The following is a 19,458-nucleotide window of genomic DNA, read 5'->3' as shown; positions in this document are numbered from 1 at the left end:
GAAGACATCGTCTTTTCATGGGGAAGTGTGCAAGTCTGTTATGTGAGCACCAGTTCTAGGAAGAGCAAAACATTTTATAACTCAGATGAACAATTGGGTGTTGGGACCCAGAGGACAAAGCGGGGAGTTTTCACAAAAGAGATAGGGTCGAACTGGATGTTGAAGGATGAGAAGAGTTCTGATGGGTTGAGAAAGGAGAAAGGACATTTTGTCTTAAGGGACAGCAGGAGCACAGGCCAGGAGGAGTGAAACTATGCGGCATGTCTGGGTAATGGGGAGTAATTTGTTATTCTTGGAGAACAAAGGATGAATGAAAAAATAGCTGCTGTTCATTAAGTGCCCACAGCTACCAGGTATGACGCACAGATGTCCTTAGGCTGCCCAACGGCCTTCAGGATGGGTATAATTAGCCCTACTGTACAGATGAGGAAACTGAAGTTGAGAGATTTATCTACTCAAAGTCACAAAGTGGTGAGACATTTGAATCCCCTGAGCTGCCTACACTCCGAAGCTCATGGTTCTTCTGTTCTCTGATTTGCAGTGCACAGGAGACCTGAATGAGCTAACTTTGTGAACATAAAGTATAAAATACATAAATGTAAAAACATGTTTATATAGGTTCTTTATAGGTAAAGATATTTTATATATTTCCATACAGGTAGACCTATGAAATATAAATATATCTCACATGTAAATTTTATAGGTAAATCTTTAGGTAAATGTAAAAGCTTAAACTGTGGTTCAGACTCTGCTATCCAGCAGCTGTGTGGCCCAAGCTACTTAATCCTAGCTCTAATTTCCTTATGCATAAAAGGGGATAATAATAGTGGGTCTGTCTAACCTCGCATTTGTTGTTATGTTCCAATTAGATCATAGAAGTGAAAAGATGAGAAAGTATGAAAGAGCCACACAGAAGGGTTTGTTATTGCTGACACACTCCCTGCTCTTCTGTGAATTTACAGACATCTGTTAGAGTATCCACAGGTGTCTATAAAAACTCCCACAGTCATGGTCCCTGCAGGCTTGTGATAAACAACTTGGTCCACAGGCAAGGAGTTGTGCTCTCCTGACTCAGATAACTAGCTGGGGGCTGTGGTAGGCAGTAGTGGGGAGGGAGGGAGGCAGGCAGTCCTGCCTTCTGGGTTGTTGGGAAAGTCTGGGACAGAGAAGTGAGTCAGGATGGCTGTCAACAGCTTGGTGAGTTATATGGTGCAGAGGAGGGTGTTCTAGACATGCCAGACTACAGGAAGGAATGTCAGAGCTGCCAGGTGAGCAGGCTCCTGCTGCATCTGTCTGGTAGAGGTTCGTAGTCTGGAAAACGGACAGGAGGGATAAAGTTGTCAGAGGACTCTGGAGCAGTGTTTCTTCTCCAGGAGTACTGATGAAGACAAAGCAGGGCCCTGGCCTCAAAGAAATTGGGCTCTGACACAACACATCAGGGTGGCCCTATAGCCAGACCTCAGCACTGAGCTAGCGTGGCCTGAGGCAACTTACATTTGCTCCAGGAAGGATCAGGATTCTTCCAGGGCCTGGGATAGGGCTTGGCATGCTGCTGGGGGTCCAAAAGCCCTGTAATGTGTGTTGTGTGTGAGTGTAGTGGGGATGGTGATTTTTGAGAGAGCTAACTTCTTACTGCTGCAGTGGTTAGTTTCTTCCTCATCCCATTGGTCTCTCTGCTGTGCCTAGACTGACCTTTTAGCTCATCCTCAGTTCAAGATAAGTCCCTCAGATCCATGACACCCAAAGGAAAGAGAAGACTTTTATCTCTTACACGTACTCACTATGTTATATAATGTTAGCTGTGTTATACAATGGCCTCCTGGATAGCAGGATGCTGGCTGGGTTCTCCGCACAGCCCAGGGTCCAGCGTAGTACCTAGCCCTTAGGAGGCCTTGTGGAGTGAGCTCGGCCCCTCTGATGCATGCCATCTGCCCAATGAGACCAGAGTGTACTCAAACACCAGTGGGAATGTGCTGGTGCTCTCTAGGTCAAGCTATGAGAACACAGTGAGGCTGCAGGCGCCCGTGGTAGGAAGCGCTGGAGGGCCCTCCTGGCCCACCAAACTGTCTTTTTCTTCTACCTGTCACTTCTGGCCTTGAGTGAGAGACAAGTGGCAAGATGAAAAATAGAATGTTCTCTGGGCTGATCCATGGAGCTGAGCCCTGGTGTGGAGTCAGGTTTGGGACCTTGCTGTTGTTTTCCTTATCCTGTTGGGAACCAAGGTCATGGGAGTGTGTCCCAGGTGAGAGACGGAGGAAGGCAGTGAGGGAGCTCTGACAAAAGCAGGCTGAATCTCTCTCTCTCTCTCTCTCTCTCTCTCTCTCCCTCTCTCTCTCTCTCTCTCTCTCTCTCTCTCACACACACACATACACGCACACCCCAGAGGAGACTCCTTGATATTCAAGGATATACATTTGTGATTTTAGTTTTTCCAAATTACTTAAAAACTGTGTGATATGCACAAATTGGGTGAACCATTTGGATGAAAAAAACCCCAAAATTATATTTGCTACAAGGCTGGTATATGTCACTTAGCTGGTGATAAAAGTAAACATAGCAGGTTTTGTTTGCTGAACTCTTTACTATGTTCAGGTGTGTTACATGCTTTGCAGGTATTTCATTTAACCCCAGATAAATTCAGCTCTCTAGCTCTATACCAGCAGTTCCCGACCTTTTTGGCACCAGGGACTGGTGCTCCTATGAGAATCTAATGCCTGATGATCTGAGGTGGAGTGAAGGTGGAGATGCTAGCGCTGGGGAGTGGCCACAAATACAGACGAAGCTTGGCTTGCTTGCCTACCGCTCACCTCTTGCTGTGCGGCCCGATTCCTGTGTGGTACTGATACGTGGCCTGGGGATTGGAGAGCCCTGCTCTACACCAGGCCTGCTCCACACAGCTAAATGTGACTGTAGAAAATTATTCCATTATCCTGACGAGTCTCAGTCTAATTCATGGCCATCACCCTTGAGTGGACTTCGGTATTGTCAGGTCATCTTGCTTTATTTCCTTGGTCCAGTGTTTCTCAACTCTGGCTTCTATTAGTATTATTTGGGGGAGATTATAAAAAGTGCTGCTGCCTGCATTGCACCCAAAACTAATAAAATCCAAGTCTTTGTGGCATGGACCTGGGCAGCAGTGTCCTTTTTTGAAAGATCTGCAGTTATTACAATGGGCAGTCTTGGTTGAGAACCACTGCCATTCTCTAATCTAGATGAGTGTTTCACACCTTTCTCTCTCTTCAAATCTTTAACACCTCTTCGCCCATCCATACTTTCAGTTGAGAACCTTGTTTCCCATGTACCTGAGAAAATAACGGCATAGAACTTTCAAACTTTTCCGCTACCAAATTTATGCCCCTATATTCTACCTTCTGCCTGTTACTCTGGATGATGAATTTTTTTCTACTCCTATCTAAGACTAACTCCTCTACTCGTACTGCATCCTGTTTCCCTAATTGATTAAGGACCTGACTCTAGCAATTCTCCCTTCCCTTTTTAATAATCTACTGGATTATTCCTCTCCCCCCACTCCCTCTCCGCCCTTCTTCATCTTCCCCACTCCCCTCTTCCCTCCCTTTTTCTCCATCTATGGCTGTTGTTTCTCCCACTCACACACATAATGCACAGGTACATCTTCTCCTGACCTCATCTACCCCTCCAGCTACTGCCTCATTTCTCTGCTCCTTGAGAGAGTCACCTGTGCTTGCTCCCTGCAGTTCTTCTTCTCTCATTATTTAAACTCCATCTAGTCACATTTTGCCTCCATCACTCCACAAAAACTACACCTGTCAGGTTCACCAGTGACCTCCATATTGCCATATATGATGGTCAAATCTCAGTCCTAATCTTGATTTATCAGCAGCATTTTATATAGTTGATTGTTCCATCCTCCTTGAGAAAAATGTCTTCTCTTGTCTTCTGGAACATCACTCTCCTTGGCTCTTCTTTCCTCTCACTGGCTTCTCCTTCTCAGTATCTTTGTTGGCTCATCTTCACTTGTTTACTTTGGAGTGCCCCAGGGAGCAGTCCTTGGACTTGGCCCCTTCTCTGTTTCTCAATCCCTGGTGGAACCATTCACATGGTGACAATCCTCAATTGATAGTTCCATCCCAGAACTTTCCTCTGAATGCTGCACTCATATATTCAGTCATCTACTCAACACATTTCCGTAGGTGTCTAATAGACATCTCAATGATGACAAGTCTAAGACTGGACTGCTGCTTTTTTTTTTTTTTCCCCCTAAAACAGCCATTCCACTTCAGGAAAAGACAACTTCATTTTTCCAGTTGCTAGAGCTTAAAACTCTAGAATCACTCTTGACTCTCATTCTCTCATGCTGCATCCAGTCTGTCAGCAAACCATATCAGCTATACTTGCAGAGTAAATCAGGGAACTGACTACTTATTTGATGCAAGACAGATCAATTTGTACTTTTAATTTTTAGAGTAGCTTTTAACTAGGCCCCCTTCTTGGGCCTATGGTCTCTTCTCAAAACAGCAACTAGAGTGATCATTTTAAAAGATGTAGTATTATGTCATTTTTCTGCCTAAAAACCAACAAAGCCCTCCCATTTCACTCAGAGTCAAAGTTCTTAGAAGGGCCTACAAGATTCTGCACGATTCGGCCCTCAGTTCTGCATAGACTTCATCTCCTTCTCTTTTCTGCCTCTTCATTCTATTTTACTTCAGACCTTACTCCTTAAACATAAAGCACATTTTTACCTCAGGACCTTTGCACTTGCTGTTCTTTTCAGTTAGAATACCCTTCCTTTGCATATTCTCATTGTTTGCTTCTTCTCTTCTTTCACGTTTCTATTTAAGTGTCACCTTATTAGAAAGGCCATTCTGATCACCTCATATAAGACAATAATCTGGTGCCTGCCTCCCTCTTTCCCTTTTATCCAGCTTCGTTGTTCTTCAGTGATATACATGGGCATCTTACTAATATACTCTGTGTTTCTTCTTGATAGGAAGCTGTTTGTGAGGGCAGAGATCTCATCTCTTTTGTTCATAATTATTTTCTAGTACCCAGAGCAATGCAATAATATGCATAATACAAAATTGTTGGCTGACTAAATCTTAACAACTTACAATTTATAGATGAGGAAATTGAGGCTCAGAGAAGTTAAGTAAATTTTCCAAAGTAACACAGCCTGCTAGCATAAAACTGAGACTCAAATATCCTAAGTGATTATGCCATTATACCATCTCCCTGTTGAGCCTGGCCTTCCCCAGCACCCACCTCTCAAATTGCCTCATTTTCTCCACATCTCATTGCAAGCAAGCAGTTCCACAGAGTGACAAAAATCCCTGTAAAAATGCCCCAAATGTGACAGGAGGTGTAGGAAGCACATAGAAAATGCACATACAACCCCTTATCTGCAGTTTCCAGATCTAAAAATCTGTGAAAACCAAGTTTTATTCTTAACCTCTTTGGTGGCGAAAGCTGACTGGGACTGATGTGAGCCTATTTATAAATCTTTATTTAATCCACTTAGTTTAAATATTCATTTGTTTTGCTGCAGAAATGTTAAGCCATATAATTATGGAGAGCTGCCCTGACCCTGTTGCAGAGGGATGTAACATGTGATTTAGGCAACATATTACTTTTCTAAAAAATGAAGAATTCTGAATTCCAATACTTATCAAGCCTCAAAAATTCCTGATAAGTTATTGTGAACCTGTGTTAGTTAATACTTTCCTAAATGTCAGGCGTTTGAAACCATACCTGTAAAAAAAAAAAAAAAATCTTTTTTCCTTTCCCCTGGTAACTAAAATTTGTTTTAAGATCTTTCCAAGAACAAATTCAATTTTCAGACCTGATTAAGATCAGGCACAGCAGACCAAGCTGAGGCGAGAATGTGTGAGATATTATTCTAAGACACAGGGAGTGAATCAAAGTCTTCATACAGGACAGTGAGATCACCCCTCTCCATCTTTTTTCTGTGGGTTCCCACAGTGCTGGCAAACTAGAGTTATACTCCCTGTTCCCTGGTTGTGAGATTAGAGGAGTCTCTATGCTGAGTCTCTACTCTGTCTCTAAACTGAATAGCCCAAGAGAAAAGGATTGTAGATATTGATATTCAGGATTCTTTAAATAAAATGGGCAGATTACTCTCAGACTCCCACTGGTAAGATCCATCAGTCCAGCAGCCCTGTCCACACATGTGGAGCTTCTGGTCAGCTTTTAGTGTCATGCTTGTAAATTAAAAAAGACCACTAAGGATCACCAGACACTTGACAAAGCTGGAAACATGAAAGACAGAAACCAAAAGAGCAACAACAAAAACCAATATTAAGAAAAACAAAAACCAAAAAACAAAAAATCCTCACAAGAAATAGAGACAATGTAGGGAGCAGGAAAAAAATTAACAAAAACTGTAATTACTAGGTCATAGAGAAGATATCATGTTAATAAAATAAAGACTGTGCTATGAGAAAGGATGCAGAGAATCAGAAAGAACTTTTGGAAATTAAAAGTATGATAGAATAAATAAATGAATCAGTAGAAGATTTAGAATATAAAGTTGAAGAAATCTTGCTGAAAGTCAAACAAAAAAAGGCAATGAAATGAAAAATAAGGAAGGATCATTCTAAGAAGTCGAGTAGGAGGACTTATAGAAAAAGGAAATAGAGACGATGGGGAGGAAGAATCATAAGAAAAGTAATAATACAAGAAAAATTCTGAGAACTGAATGACATAGGCTTCTAGTCTGAAAAACTCACTTGACTGCCCAGGGCCATGAATGAAAAAAGACACGCATCAAAGCATATCATTGTGAAAAAACAGGAAAAGCTTATAGATGGTGGGGCGGGATAACTGATTACACATAAGAATAGAAATCTGATTCCACGATAACACTAGAAGAAGCTGGACCATGCCTTTAAAATTCTGAGAGGAAAGTATTTACAACTGAGAATTTATATTGACAAATTATTAATCAAATGTGAGGGTTGAATAAGGCTTTTTTAGGTATGAGAAGTCTCAGCTATTGTACCTCTCCATACATTCTTTCTGAGGAAGCTAGTATTGTTATGTTCCCCCAACATTATGGAGTAAATTAAGACAGTAGGAATGGATTCTCCTTTTAAATCCAGAGAGCCACTAGCTCAGGTTGGAGCAGGAGGGCAGAATTTCCAGAATGGAGAGCTTCAAGAAATCCAAAAAAAAAGGGACTTACGGAAAGTTGAGTGTTGACAACTAAGGAATGTACAGGAGAGGAATTCATCATAACGCACTGCATAGCTAATCTGTGAACCATAATTTATTTGATCATAAAAATGTAAATTCTAATGTTGACTTAATAAAAAATGGCATAACTGTATTAAGAGAATTTGGAAAGTAGAAGTGGTGTGTCGGATGATGGTAAAAGAGAACTAAATCCTCATTTTCTGTAGTAGGAAGTCAAAGAGTAATATTTAACATTGAAAAAGAAGAGCCATATACGCATGCTATTTATATATACTGAGGCAACTCTAGACATAGATAAGAGCCGTTGTATTTGGGTAACAGAAATTAGGGGCATGGAGGGGTGGGTCAGGGTCTGAAGTCATGTGTGTGTGTTGCTTTGACTGAAAAAAGGGCTTAGTGTCTCCCCATAGAGCCAGATTGACACCTAAAAAAGGCACAATGAAAACTGAGTGATTGTTTGCTGTAGAGAAATGAACAGGAATACCCTACTTTGGGTATTTTGCAGATGACAGTGGCAGAAGAACTTCCCTTTTCTGGTTCTCTGAAAATAAATCATTACACACCATTTCTCTTTTTGTCAGAACCTGTGCATTCAGTGTTCAACTCACCTTTAATTTCAGTTCCTTTATTGAAAGAGTTTAGCCTAGCTTTATCCTCACACTGCAGGGAAGAAAGACCTCAGTGAGGCAGGCCAGTTGTGGGATTCTGGCTTAGTCACTTATCTGTTTTGTGCCTGGGCTCTGTTTCCTCACCTGAAAATGAAGACAACTCTTTTCGCCTCATAGAAATGTGTGAGGAATAAGTGAATAATTTAGTACACAAGGTACTTGGCGCATAGTAATTGCTAAAATAAATTTAAATTAAAAAAATAAATTTAAATTAAAAAAAAAAGTAAAGGAACACTATAGCTAACCTTTGGTCTAACCCTTGGTCAGGGACCCCATAATGTTGATCTGGGCCCAAGAGATGGGAGGGGAGAGGAGGGCACAGATAATCCAGGAAGTTTTCTGATTTTAGCAGAAATTTTGGGTGCAGTGTCTTCTGATCTGACTGCAGAGCTTAGCAGATTTGTAGCGACCCAGATCCTGGAATGTTTTATGCACAAAAATCAATGAAAGCTCTTAGCTAATTTAGCTTCCGTATCCAAACATAATCAGAACAATTGCTCACATTCCAGATAATGTGGAATAATGGATTCGGGGTTAACAGGGTTATCTTTTACTCCAAGGCTTCTGTGTGCCATGTGATCACTCATTTAAGCTAGCGACCTGAGGCCAGAGTCCTGTCCCTGTGATAGGCTAACCCATTCTCTGACTCAGAACCAAGCCCTTTAGCAATGGTCCTGCTAAGAGGATACTTATGTCAGGGGATGCTGGGCCATGAAATTCTTAGGGTGTGTGGTCTTGGCTCATTTTATGGACTTCTGTGGGTTCTGGGTTCCTTGGTTCTTGATGGGCTCTAAATCCTAGTTCTGGTCTATGGTCGGTGTCTCACACATTGTACACCGGAAGGAAACACTTGCTGGGGTGTGAGGGAGTTAATGAGGTCAAGGCAGCCTCACATTCTTCTGCTTTCTTCCTTAGAATCATCTTTAGATCCTTCTGGGTCTGACTGAGGGTGGAGGAGAAAGGGGATTAGCAGAGGAGCTGCCAGCAGTTGTAAGGTGGGTGGGACAGTGCAGGCAGGAGTGAGAGGAGGAGAGAAAAAGCAGAGAACAGGCCCTGAGCATGAGGAAGGAGGTAAGTAAAACTTTGGCTGGTTAGGCCATGGAAAAATAGGAGTGAAACCAAATCTAGACGTCAAACCAGTAACCCTTGCGGGATAGGAGGGAGGTCAGGGAGCAGAACACACAGGTTACAGTAGTGTGATGCATTAAATAGGCACTGTATAAAAACCGTAAGGAAGCACATGAGTATTTAGATGGCTCAGGGACAGAGGGATGCAAAAGGAGCCTGTGATCAGCTGACATGGTGACTCTGACATGGTGATATGAATTAGTATCAGCCACTTAATAGAAAAATCTACAGTCTGTTACAGTCTCTGACATGGTGATATGAATTAGTATCAGCCACTTAATAGAAAAATCTACAGCTCTATTATTGTTTATTTCTCATGCTTCTCATGATTACACCTGCAATCCAGGACTGTCCCATCCAGTTGCCTCATCTATCAAAAGCCCAGGCCCACCCTTCAGAAGAAAATTAAAAAAAAAGTTTTGAGCAGCCACAGTGGATGACCAAAGCCTTATACTAGGACATGGGCAAGTCCATGTAGTCTCACACACAACCCAGTTAGGCTTCAGTGAGTCGGAGTTAGCTGGGACCCCCAGAGTTGGTCTAAACCAAGCTCTTCAGTGAGTTTTGAAGGGATTCAGGGGATGCTTACAAAAATAAAAAGTAGGAAGTATAGACGAGCCTTGCAAACACTAAAAGGTTAACAAGCATCTGGTCTCTCTGGGGCTGTATGGTTTCCTGTCAGCCTCACCCCAGACCGCTTCCTTGTGCTCTTTGTATGCCAGCTTCCGCTCCTTCTGCAGGCCCCCCATAGCCTCATCACTTGATCTCGTGCTTGGCATTTGCTTCTCATGGTGTCCCTCATTACCTTTCCCTCAAGCTCTAGGGTCCACCACCAGCTCACTGTAGTCTTTTTTCATAGTTGCAATTCTGAAAGTGTCTGGTCCAACTCCTTTATTTATGTGTGAGTTGCTTTTAAATGAAAATTTTACCGTTCGTTTATCAGGGGAGGCCCAAGAGTGTAAGTGGGTGGGGTAGTGGCAGATTGGGCAAGTCGAATGACTTGCCTATTTGGGTAACGTTGGAGGTCTGCAAACCATCTTCCAAAGGATTTTAAAAGCATTAATAAAACCCCACATTCCCTTATGAGTCTGTAGATTACTGTGGCTAGAGCATAGGGTTCATGGGGTGGAATGGCAAAGGGGTTTGGTCAGCTAGTAAAGGGCCTGAGACTTGGTTCCCTAGGGTCTTCTTTGCCTGGGTCACAGGGCCACAGAATGCCATTAAATCTGTTTAAGCAGATTACTTGGTGAATTATCCATCTCTCACTGAAGGTTAGGCTTGGAGTAAAAGGAGGGAGATGGGAGGCTGGCTAGAGAGAGAAGGAGCGTGGCAGGTGGGTCAGCAGCCCGAGTCCCTGTACCCCGAGAGCACCTTGCTCCTGCTCCCTTGGGAAGGCTCCTTACTGGCAGACTTCCAGGTGGCCACCAGCTCAGTTGCATTTGCGGGTAGAGATCTCTTCCTGGCCTGGCTCACTCAGCCCACAGCAACTTTGGCTCCTAGTGTTTTGTTGGCATTAATTATACACAGCAGCAAAGTGCTCAAGTGCTGCAAGCAACTTTTTATTTTTCCACATCACCTGATGCCTTTGTTGTTTGCTCTGTTCTGCCCGGAATCTTTGTAAGAACTTGACATTTTTATCCCCTCAAAGGGCTCACTTCAGCTTGTTTCATCTGACTTAGTTCCTATCAGCATCTGCACTTTCACGGAATGATGCTTATTTGTCTCAGGGTCTCCTTCTTCCAGACATTGTCCTTGTGTATTACTACTTCTTCTCTGTTCCTCAGTGGATTTCTCACTAGTTTTCCTCCTTATCAGTTCTTATTCATTCACCGCACTCCCCAAGCTTGATCAGGGGAAATCATTTTATCATCATGGATGTTATCTTAGACTTGGGCTGAGCTAAGTATGAGCATGAAATGTGAAAAACCGGACTCCTTGAAGGCCACACTTATTTCCACTGAAAATGTTATACATGAGAAATTTGGAAACTCTTTGACCCAGAAATTTGACTTATAAGACTATGTTTAAGGAAATAACCATGGATTTCCCCCAGAGATTAAATTGTACAAAGCACTATTTGTAATTAGCGAAAAAAGTTGGAGATGACGTAAATGTTCAGCCTTTGGGGGGTGGGGTACGATTTATTGCTTGGCTTTACTGCATCTGTGTAAAAACTTTGGATAATAAAATCAGGAAGGCTGTATTATCTGTAGTTATCTTGGGTGGAGAAAAATAGATAAGCTTTTTCTTTCTGACTTAATTATATTTTGTAAAATTTCTAGATTGGACATAAATTTCTTTGGCACTAGGAAAAATAACAATTACTTTAAACAAATGCTACCCACCCAGACAGCTATAATAATATGTGGGTTAAAAATTTAGGCTCAGTTAAGAATGCTCCCAAAATAAATTAGAAATTGAATTCACACTTGTAACATTATAAACAATATATTATAGGTCAAAGGGAGACTGGGTGCAAGTTTGATGTATTTGTTGATTGTAAGCAGTTGTCCACAAGCCTTATGTAGACACGAGATTTGGGGCCAGAACTGTAACCTTCTTACTCTTGCTTTAACATTTTTTTTTTCTTTCCCAATGATAGCAAGTAAATAGCACCAGGATTCAGTAACTGTAGTAGTTTGCTTTGCTTCATCTACATTTCATGCTGAAATTGCTGAGCTCCAGAAGGGGTAGGTCTGGGTGAATAGATGGCCAGTTTGAGCCCTGGGAAGGCGACTGGCTCCTTCAGGTGAGGCTGAACCACGGTTGGGAGTAGGAGGGGCAAAGGTGCTTACACTGTTGCATGTATTGACATATGTGACTTTGCCTTTTTTTTTTTTTGTTTTCTCGGCAGGCAGGGTAGAGCCAACTGTTCAGAGTTCTGCAGCAGCAGCAGCTCAGAAAGAAGCAGTGAAGTCATGGAGCCCAGCTGAAGTGAATTGGCTTTCCTGAACCTGCCCCAGCGCTGGTGCCAGGTCTCTGCCCCTATATTGAGGTAAGGCTCCTTGAGTCCCAGGTTGGAGATAGAGGGCAGATTGCCTCCTGTTGGGTACGTGTGTCTGTGTGTAAACTTCTTCCTCTAAGGCTCAGGAAAGAAGGAGCAGTTGTTCCTTGTTCAGTCAAACCATCTGCTTCCACCTGAGCTCATTGGGAGACAAGGTCATATGGTGGCAAAAGAGGCTTTAATTTTTCAAAGCAGGTTTTTTGGAATTGTAACAGGGAATTGTGTTTTCTCAATTGCTGGTGAAATTTGAACTCCAAAAGTAGAAAATTTATTCTCTAGGTAAGACCGCACCTGATTTAGGCAAATGCTTAACTTAGGTGCATCTGTTCTGTTCTGCAAGGAAAGTCAGACTCTTAGGAAACTCTCTCTCCCTCCCTCCCTCCCTCTCTACCCTCCCTCTTTCCCTCCTCCCAACCCAAGGGAACACAGTGACAGAAATTATGTGGGGGAGGTTATTGCCAAACATTCCACTGAGCTCACTAAAACAATGACTTTAATTACCTTGATACATCCTGATTACAAAGGTAATAAGTGCTCACAGAACACTGGAAAAATTGCTGATAAGGAAGAAAACATGCCTGAAATCCTACCGCAGTTAACAATCCTCCAGGTAGTTTTCATAGGGTTACTCTTTAAGCCCCCACAGTGTGGAAATAAAGTGGTGAGGCAGAAAGAACACTCATTTAGGAGCCAGGAGTACTGGCTTTTAGTCTGAAGGCTCTCAAGAGCAGATTTTTAAATATTCAGGAATTTTGCAAACTGGAAGCTTGAAATTGACCGTAGTGGGAAAATTTACACCACGGACGCAGGTGCTACAAACCAGGCCTGTTTCATTTTGGAGATTCAGATTACCAGCACATCCCTTGTTCCGCCAACAGTCTGGGAGGCATGGGCAAGTCACTTCTGTACATCCTTCTGCTTCCCCTCCTGTGAACAGTAGGTGCTCAATAAGCATTTGTTGAATGAATGAATGACTGAGATTTGTGCTTATCATCCCATACGACAGTCGTGAGGGTCCTGTAAGACAGTAAAAATGAAATGTTTTGCCTACTGTAAGGCTCCCTGCCTATGCAGGAGGGGATTTAGTTGATTGGTAAATCTTTGGTTTATTGATGGAAAGAAGTCGCTGGCATTTTCCCATTTGGCTCTTGCTCCTTGGGGGAGTCTGTGAATTACTGACAGCCTTTCATAAGGGCAGATGAAAACTCTCCATTTACTGACCGACATCTGGGGCAAATTTCCGTTCTGGAAAAATCAAGAAGTCTGTCAGAGAAGTGTGAAAAGGAAGTCCTGGCACTGCTAGTTGTGAGAACCAGGACTGAAATCAGAGCTTTTGACTCATAAGCAATAATAGAGGGATTAGAGGGGGGAGGAGGACACTTCCTGCCAAATGTGAAATTTAAATAACAGCTTCTTTCTTCGAGGCCTTGCTGTCTGCAGATTAGAGCTAATTAAATTGGCATGATGGAACCCCAGCCTCTGCCCCTTTCTCTTTCTGACTGTTTGGTTCCTTCTCCTCACTTCCTTCTTGTATCCTGAAGGAAGGGATGAAAGAAGGCAAGATATCAGGTACGCGCCAGTTTACTCTATAGAATTGTAGTTTAGAAAATTATAAAGGAGGAAAGGACCATAGAAGCCGTCTGGTCCCCACACCCTCATTTTAAGAAGAAAAGTCATCTAGTTGGTGATTTTTGTGCCTGAGGTAAAGGTGAGTGCTCCTGGGGAGGCAGGGAACCAGGCTGGGGAAATGGGGATAGGGCACTGCCCCAAGGCCATCCTTGAGTCCTTGCGTGGTGGATGGTCTCTGGGTGCCAGCTCTGGCCCTACCCCTCTCAGTCTCTGCCCTGCCTCTGCTTCTATAGCAACAATGCACTTCATGAGGTGCCCCTCTGGTGAGCTTGGAATTAAGCCCCTTTCCTCATCAGGGGCTTGGTTTTCCAGGTCAGGTGTATGTATGAGGAAGGGAAGGGTATTGATTGAGTTCACGATGGCTCCAGGTTCTATACTTTGTGCTCTGTCTGCATAATTTTATTTAATTCTGCAAGGACTTAACAAGGTAGGTATTTCTATTCCCCTGTGGCAGAAGTAGAAATTGAGTCTTGCTGAGGTAAAGAGACTTGCCCAAGATTTCACAGCTCTTAAGCAATAGAAATGTAAGCTAAGCCTGACTGTGACCTCTACAGCTTCTCAAAGTTAGTGAGTGCCTTTATACAGCAAGTACTCACCCACCTGGTGGGAGTTCCCAAATCCAGTTCCAACAAGCAGGGTACCTTCTCTCAGGCAACATCATTCCATCTCTAAAGCTGTGGAAACAGCTGCAGGTCGAAGTGCTTGGAGCTTTACAAAGAGCCATACTGTTCCTTTCAATCCCAAGGGCTCTTCCCTATGTGGAAAGACAGCATCAGAGCTGGGAACATCCAGAGTTTTTTAGTGTATTTCCTTATTCTTGTGATGTCTCAGGAGTGGCTCCAGGTCCCTCAGCCAGTTCGAAGCAGGGGCCTTCTCAGCCTGTTGGCTCTGAGTGCTCTCTCCAGGGGAACATACTGAGGTGGATCTGGTATTCCTCTGTGTTGGGACAAGAGATTATTCCTCTGGCAAGAGAGATTTAATTCAATTCCATAGATATTTACTGAAAGCCTACTATGTGCCCACCCAAATATCCTGGCCTATTTGGGCAGGAGATTCCGGCTTAGCCTTGGTCATACAGGTGTGACAAGGGGAGGAGTTCCTTACATCAAGACTGTATACGACATACATCATCCTGTGACTACTCATTTCCAGCCTTTCTTGCAAGAATTCTAAAGGGGAAATTTATGTCTCAAATTGCTCTATGTGTCTCAGGGTTCTCAGACCTCTGAAAACAGAGTTTTAAGTGCTCAACCTGCTAACTGGAAAACAAAGCAGCAAATGGTGGGTCAGGGTCTTTGGGAGATCCTTGCAGAGGGATAGGGCTGAGGGGAGGGAGCAGAGGAAACCATTTGGGTAGGCACTGCTAAGTTGGGTAGGTGTCTTTGCCTGTGGAGCTAGAGCTGATGGCAGGGTGGGGGCGGGTAGGGAGCTGAGTGTACAGCTTTGTTGACAATAATAAGAATCATTTTTATTTGTGGCACTTGATCAACTTCAGAAGGAGAAAAATCTTTCAGCAAGGCACTCAGAATATGAATCGGGGCTGAAAGAATTCCTTGGAAAACTTGTCGGTGGGCCTCCATATCTTACATCTGAGCAAATGGAGGCCCAGAAGGGTGAAGGGCCTTGTCTATGACACAGGTGAAACTGGAATCTGCTTCTCCTGAATGTCTGGTCAGGGTCCTTTACACCAAGCCATTCTAGCTGCAGAGAGAAGAATGTTCTGGGGAGCCGATACAACCTATTTCTTGCTTTAGCTTGTCTGGCCCAGAAAGTGTGATGTGGGGGATTAGGCTGTTGGAGGAATATGTGGCAGTGGCAACCTGGAAAGGGGACGATGTCCTCTCAATGATACCAGAGCTCTCTGGCTTCTCAGTGATGCCAGCCCTATCACCCTTCTTTCAGATCCTTCCTAGAGGACTTGCTTAGGCCAAGGGACTCTCACCTAAGGCTTCATGCTGGTAATTCGCCATTTCAGGAAGGAGTCACAGTGCCCCAGGCTTGAAGACAGTTGACCTGGGTTTGAGCCTGGCTTAACCATGGCTAGATAACTACCTGGCCTTTCTGATCCAGTTTCCTCATCTGTCAAATGGGCCGAATAATACCTATGTAAAGATTAATAATTATTTATATAACATTCTTTCCACAAAGTAGTTGCCTATTAATGATACCCATTATTTTTTTCATATGGTTCTATTGAGGTATAATTGACAAACAAAAACCTGCACATGTTTAAATTGCACAGCTTGATGAGTTTTGACATTTGTATACACTCATGAAATTCTCTCCTTATCAAATGACTGAACATAACTATTACCCTCCAAAGTTTTCTCCATCACCTTATCCCTCCTCCTGCACCTCTATGTCCTGCTTCCCATGCCCAGGCTATCACTACTCTGTTTTCTGTCACTACAGGTTACTTTGCATTTTCTAAAACTTTCTGTAAATAGCATAATACAACATGTGCTTTTCTTATAGTCAGTATAATTATATTGCTATTCTTCCATGTTGCGTGTATCAATAGTTCATTCCTTTATTGCTGAATAATATTCTATGGAATTACCACAGTTTGTTTATCCATTCACCTGCTGACAGACATGGAGGGGATAGGTGGGTTGTTTCCAGTTTTTCAGCTATTAAAATAAAGCCACTGTAAGCATTTGTGAAATTGTTTTTGAGTGTGGAGACATATACATTCTTCTCTCTTAGGTAAATACCTAGGAGTAGAATGGCTGGGTCACATAGTAGGGTATGTTTAACTTTTTAAGAAGCTGCCAAAAAGTTTTCTAAAGACGTTATACCATTTTACACTCCTACCAGCAGTGCATGAGCATTCCAGGTGCTCCATTTTCTTGTCAACACTTGATATAATCAGCTTTTATAATTTTAGGTATTCTAATAGGTGTGTGGTGCTATCTTGTGGTTTTATTTGTATTTCTCTAGTGATTAATGATATTGATCATCTTTTCATGCGCTTATTTGCCATCTGCATCTTTCCTTTGGTGAAATGTCTGTTCAGATCTTTTGCCCATTAAAAAAAAAATTGGGTTGTTTTCTTATGATTGAGTTATAAGAGCTCTTTATGTATTCTATAGACTAACTTTTTTGTTGGAGATGTTTGCAAATATATTTCCCAATTCTGTGGCTTGCACATGGTGGGAGACAGTACCAAGGAAATTGATAATTATAATTCATTTGAATAAATGCTGTGCACAAGAAGTACGAAGGAAGGTCAGTAATTTTTAAATTATTTTATTTATTTATTTATTTTTAAGTTACAAGATCTTAACTAATTGGTTAACTTTGATTTATTTAAATAATTTTCGAAACACTTCAATAGATGTACAATATTGATTTTAAATAAAATAGTTTAAAAACTTAATAAAGTAACATGGAAGTGTAAACTCTGGTTGCTCTTATTTGCCAATCCCTTGCTCAGACATGCTTGCGTGCAGGTATTTTTTGTGGAGTTTTCGATGTTCAGCTTATTGTTGTTTCAAGAAGAGAGATCTGGGGACATCTCTCACTCTGCCATGTTTCTGGAAGGTCAATAATTTTAGAATGGGAAGTCAGGGAAGCTTCCTGGGGGAGAAGGTATGTGCACTGGGTCTTAGAGGAAATCAAAAGTTATCTAGGTGGGGGAAGGACAGTTGCGTTAGAAGTTTGTATGTGCAAAGGCATGGAGATATAGAATGTCAGGTGCATACAAAATTGCAAATAATTTGATTGGAGCACTGGGATTTGTGTGTAGAAAGATGTGGATTAAAGTCCCAGCTGCTCTACTTACTGGCTGTGCACCTTTTTTTTTTTTTTAATAGCATTTTTTATTTTGAAACAATTATAAATTCACAGAAAGTTGCAAAGATGGTACAGAGGTGTCCGGTGCATCCTTTATTTAGTTTCTTCCAATAATTTCATCTTACATAATTATAGTACAATATCAAAACCAGGAATCTGAGATTGGTCCAAGGTGTGTATAGTTCTATGTAATTTTCTTGAATGTCTAGATTAGTGGAGCCACTGCCATCAGATACATAACTGTTCAGACACCACAAAGGTCTCCATCATGCTACCCCTTCATTATCACACTGGCCTGGCCCCCTCCCTTGTTTTTCATCTCTATAATTTTGTCATTTTGAGAAGGTTCTTTAAATAGAATCATACAATGTTATACCTTCTGAGACGGCTTCTCTTTACTCATCATCATGTACTTCAGTTCCATCCAGGTAGCTGAGAGAATCAATAGTTTGCTTTTTTAATTCCTAAGAGGTATTCCATGTGTGGATGGACCACGATTTCACTACTGACCTATTGAAAGATGTTTTGGATGTTCTCAATTTTTGACTGTTACAAATAAAACTGCTATGAACAGTTGTATATAGGTTTTTGTGTAAACATAAAATTTTGTTTTTCTGGGATAAATATCAGGAATATAATTGCAGAGTTGTACGGTAAGTATATTTTTAATTTTTAAAGAAATGGCCAAACTCATTTCTAGAGTTGCTGTACCGTGTCACAGTCTCACCAGTAATGTAGGAGAGATTTACTTTCTCCACCTCCTTGCCAGCATTTGATGTTGTCGTATTTTTATTTTAGTTCTAGTAGGTGGGCAGTGGTTATCTCTTTATGGTCTTAATTTGCATTTCTGTAATGGCTAGTTGTGTGACTCTTACTGCCTCTCAAATCTAATTGTGTGAATCTAGATCTCTGCCTGTACTTTTTCAATGTGAGAGGCTAGAGGACTTGGTGCTGACAGTCTCCTCTCACCACTTCTAAAGCTGCCATAGACCAGGCTAGCCATTTACAGGAGCTCCTTTCTTCTTCATTGTCCTGTGTGGCTCCAGGACACTGATATTTTATAAAGCTGCATATTTTCCCACAGAGAGTTTTTTTTTTTTCTTTTTTCCATAGATGAGCCAACAACCTGTAAGTGTTGACATTTTACTGTGCTGTGGTAATTTCTGTCTCTATCCTGACCCTTCCTGGTGCCCGTTGCCAACATGTCTACTTGGCAGCTAGGATAAAGAAACTTTTGGAGTTGACTCAAGATAATTGTTTTCTCGGTGTTTAAAGGTCTGAAATTTCAAGGAAAGCTGCTATGGCCTCAGGCCCTTTTTACATTCCGCATCTTCTATTTCTTCCGCTTATATATGGAGAGCCAGCTCTAATGCACTGGAAAAACTAATAGTATAACAGTTATATAGAACTTATATACCAGGTACAAAGTAGTTTATATTAACTGATTTGGTCCCCCAAATAATACTGAGTTAAGTAGTAACAATATCTCCATTGTATAAAGGAGGAAACTGAAGCACAGAGAGGTGTCACGGCTCATCAATTGGGATTTGAACCCAGACGGTCTGAGTTCTGCTATACTACCTCTGCTAGGGCCAATGGAACCGTGTGGTGTACAGCTTGCTGCGTGAACCTGAAGGGGCTCAGGCTCTCCTCTTTGGAGCATGTGGGAGGTGGGAGAGGGCTTGCCATGGGCACTCTCTGGGCATCAGCATGTTGTGATGTTGAGATGGAAACCAGGGTAGGTGGGGGTGCTTTCCCAGGGCAATGAGGTGCTCTTTGGAGGTCTGCACTGGGCATGGGTTGTCCAGGTATGAGTGGGACTCAGGCTCTGAAGGCACAGTTCTGTTCCCTGAGCCTGCAGTGCACTCAGGACTGGCTCACACACACTGTGGGAAGAGATTGGAGGAGGGGGATGTGGAAGCCCGGACCTTGGGGCACAGCACATGACTGCACTGGCCCCCAGACTTTCAACACCTCCTATGCAGTGGCAGTTGTAACCTTTACCTTGCACTGATCCCATGGGGACTGAGACTAAGCTCAGAA

The 19,458-nt window shown here is 42.4% G+C and overlaps 1 protein-coding gene across 3 annotated transcripts in view; it reads left to right on the top strand.

Annotated features, from left to right (window-relative positions):
* The window catches only part of ST6GAL1 (ST6 beta-galactoside alpha-2,6-sialyltransferase 1), a 109,974-nt gene that overhangs the window by 12,602 nt on the left and 77,914 nt on the right, over positions 1 to 19,458 (top strand). For all 3 annotated transcript variants that reach the window (XM_011381867.2, XM_011381875.2, XM_023525915.1), the window contains exon 2: positions 11,842 to 11,982. The gene's annotated coding sequence lies outside the window, so the exon portion shown is untranslated. The remainder of the gene's footprint in view (positions 1 to 11,841; positions 11,983 to 19,458) is intronic.

The sequence above is a fragment of the Pteropus vampyrus genome, unplaced genomic scaffold (genome assembly GCF_000151845.1).
Source record: "Pteropus vampyrus isolate Shadow unplaced genomic scaffold, Pvam_2.0 Scaffold14, whole genome shotgun sequence".
NCBI classification, from domain to species: Eukaryota; Metazoa; Chordata; class Mammalia; order Chiroptera; family Pteropodidae; genus Pteropus; species Pteropus vampyrus.
This window is presented reverse-complemented; position numbering and strand designations above follow the sequence as displayed.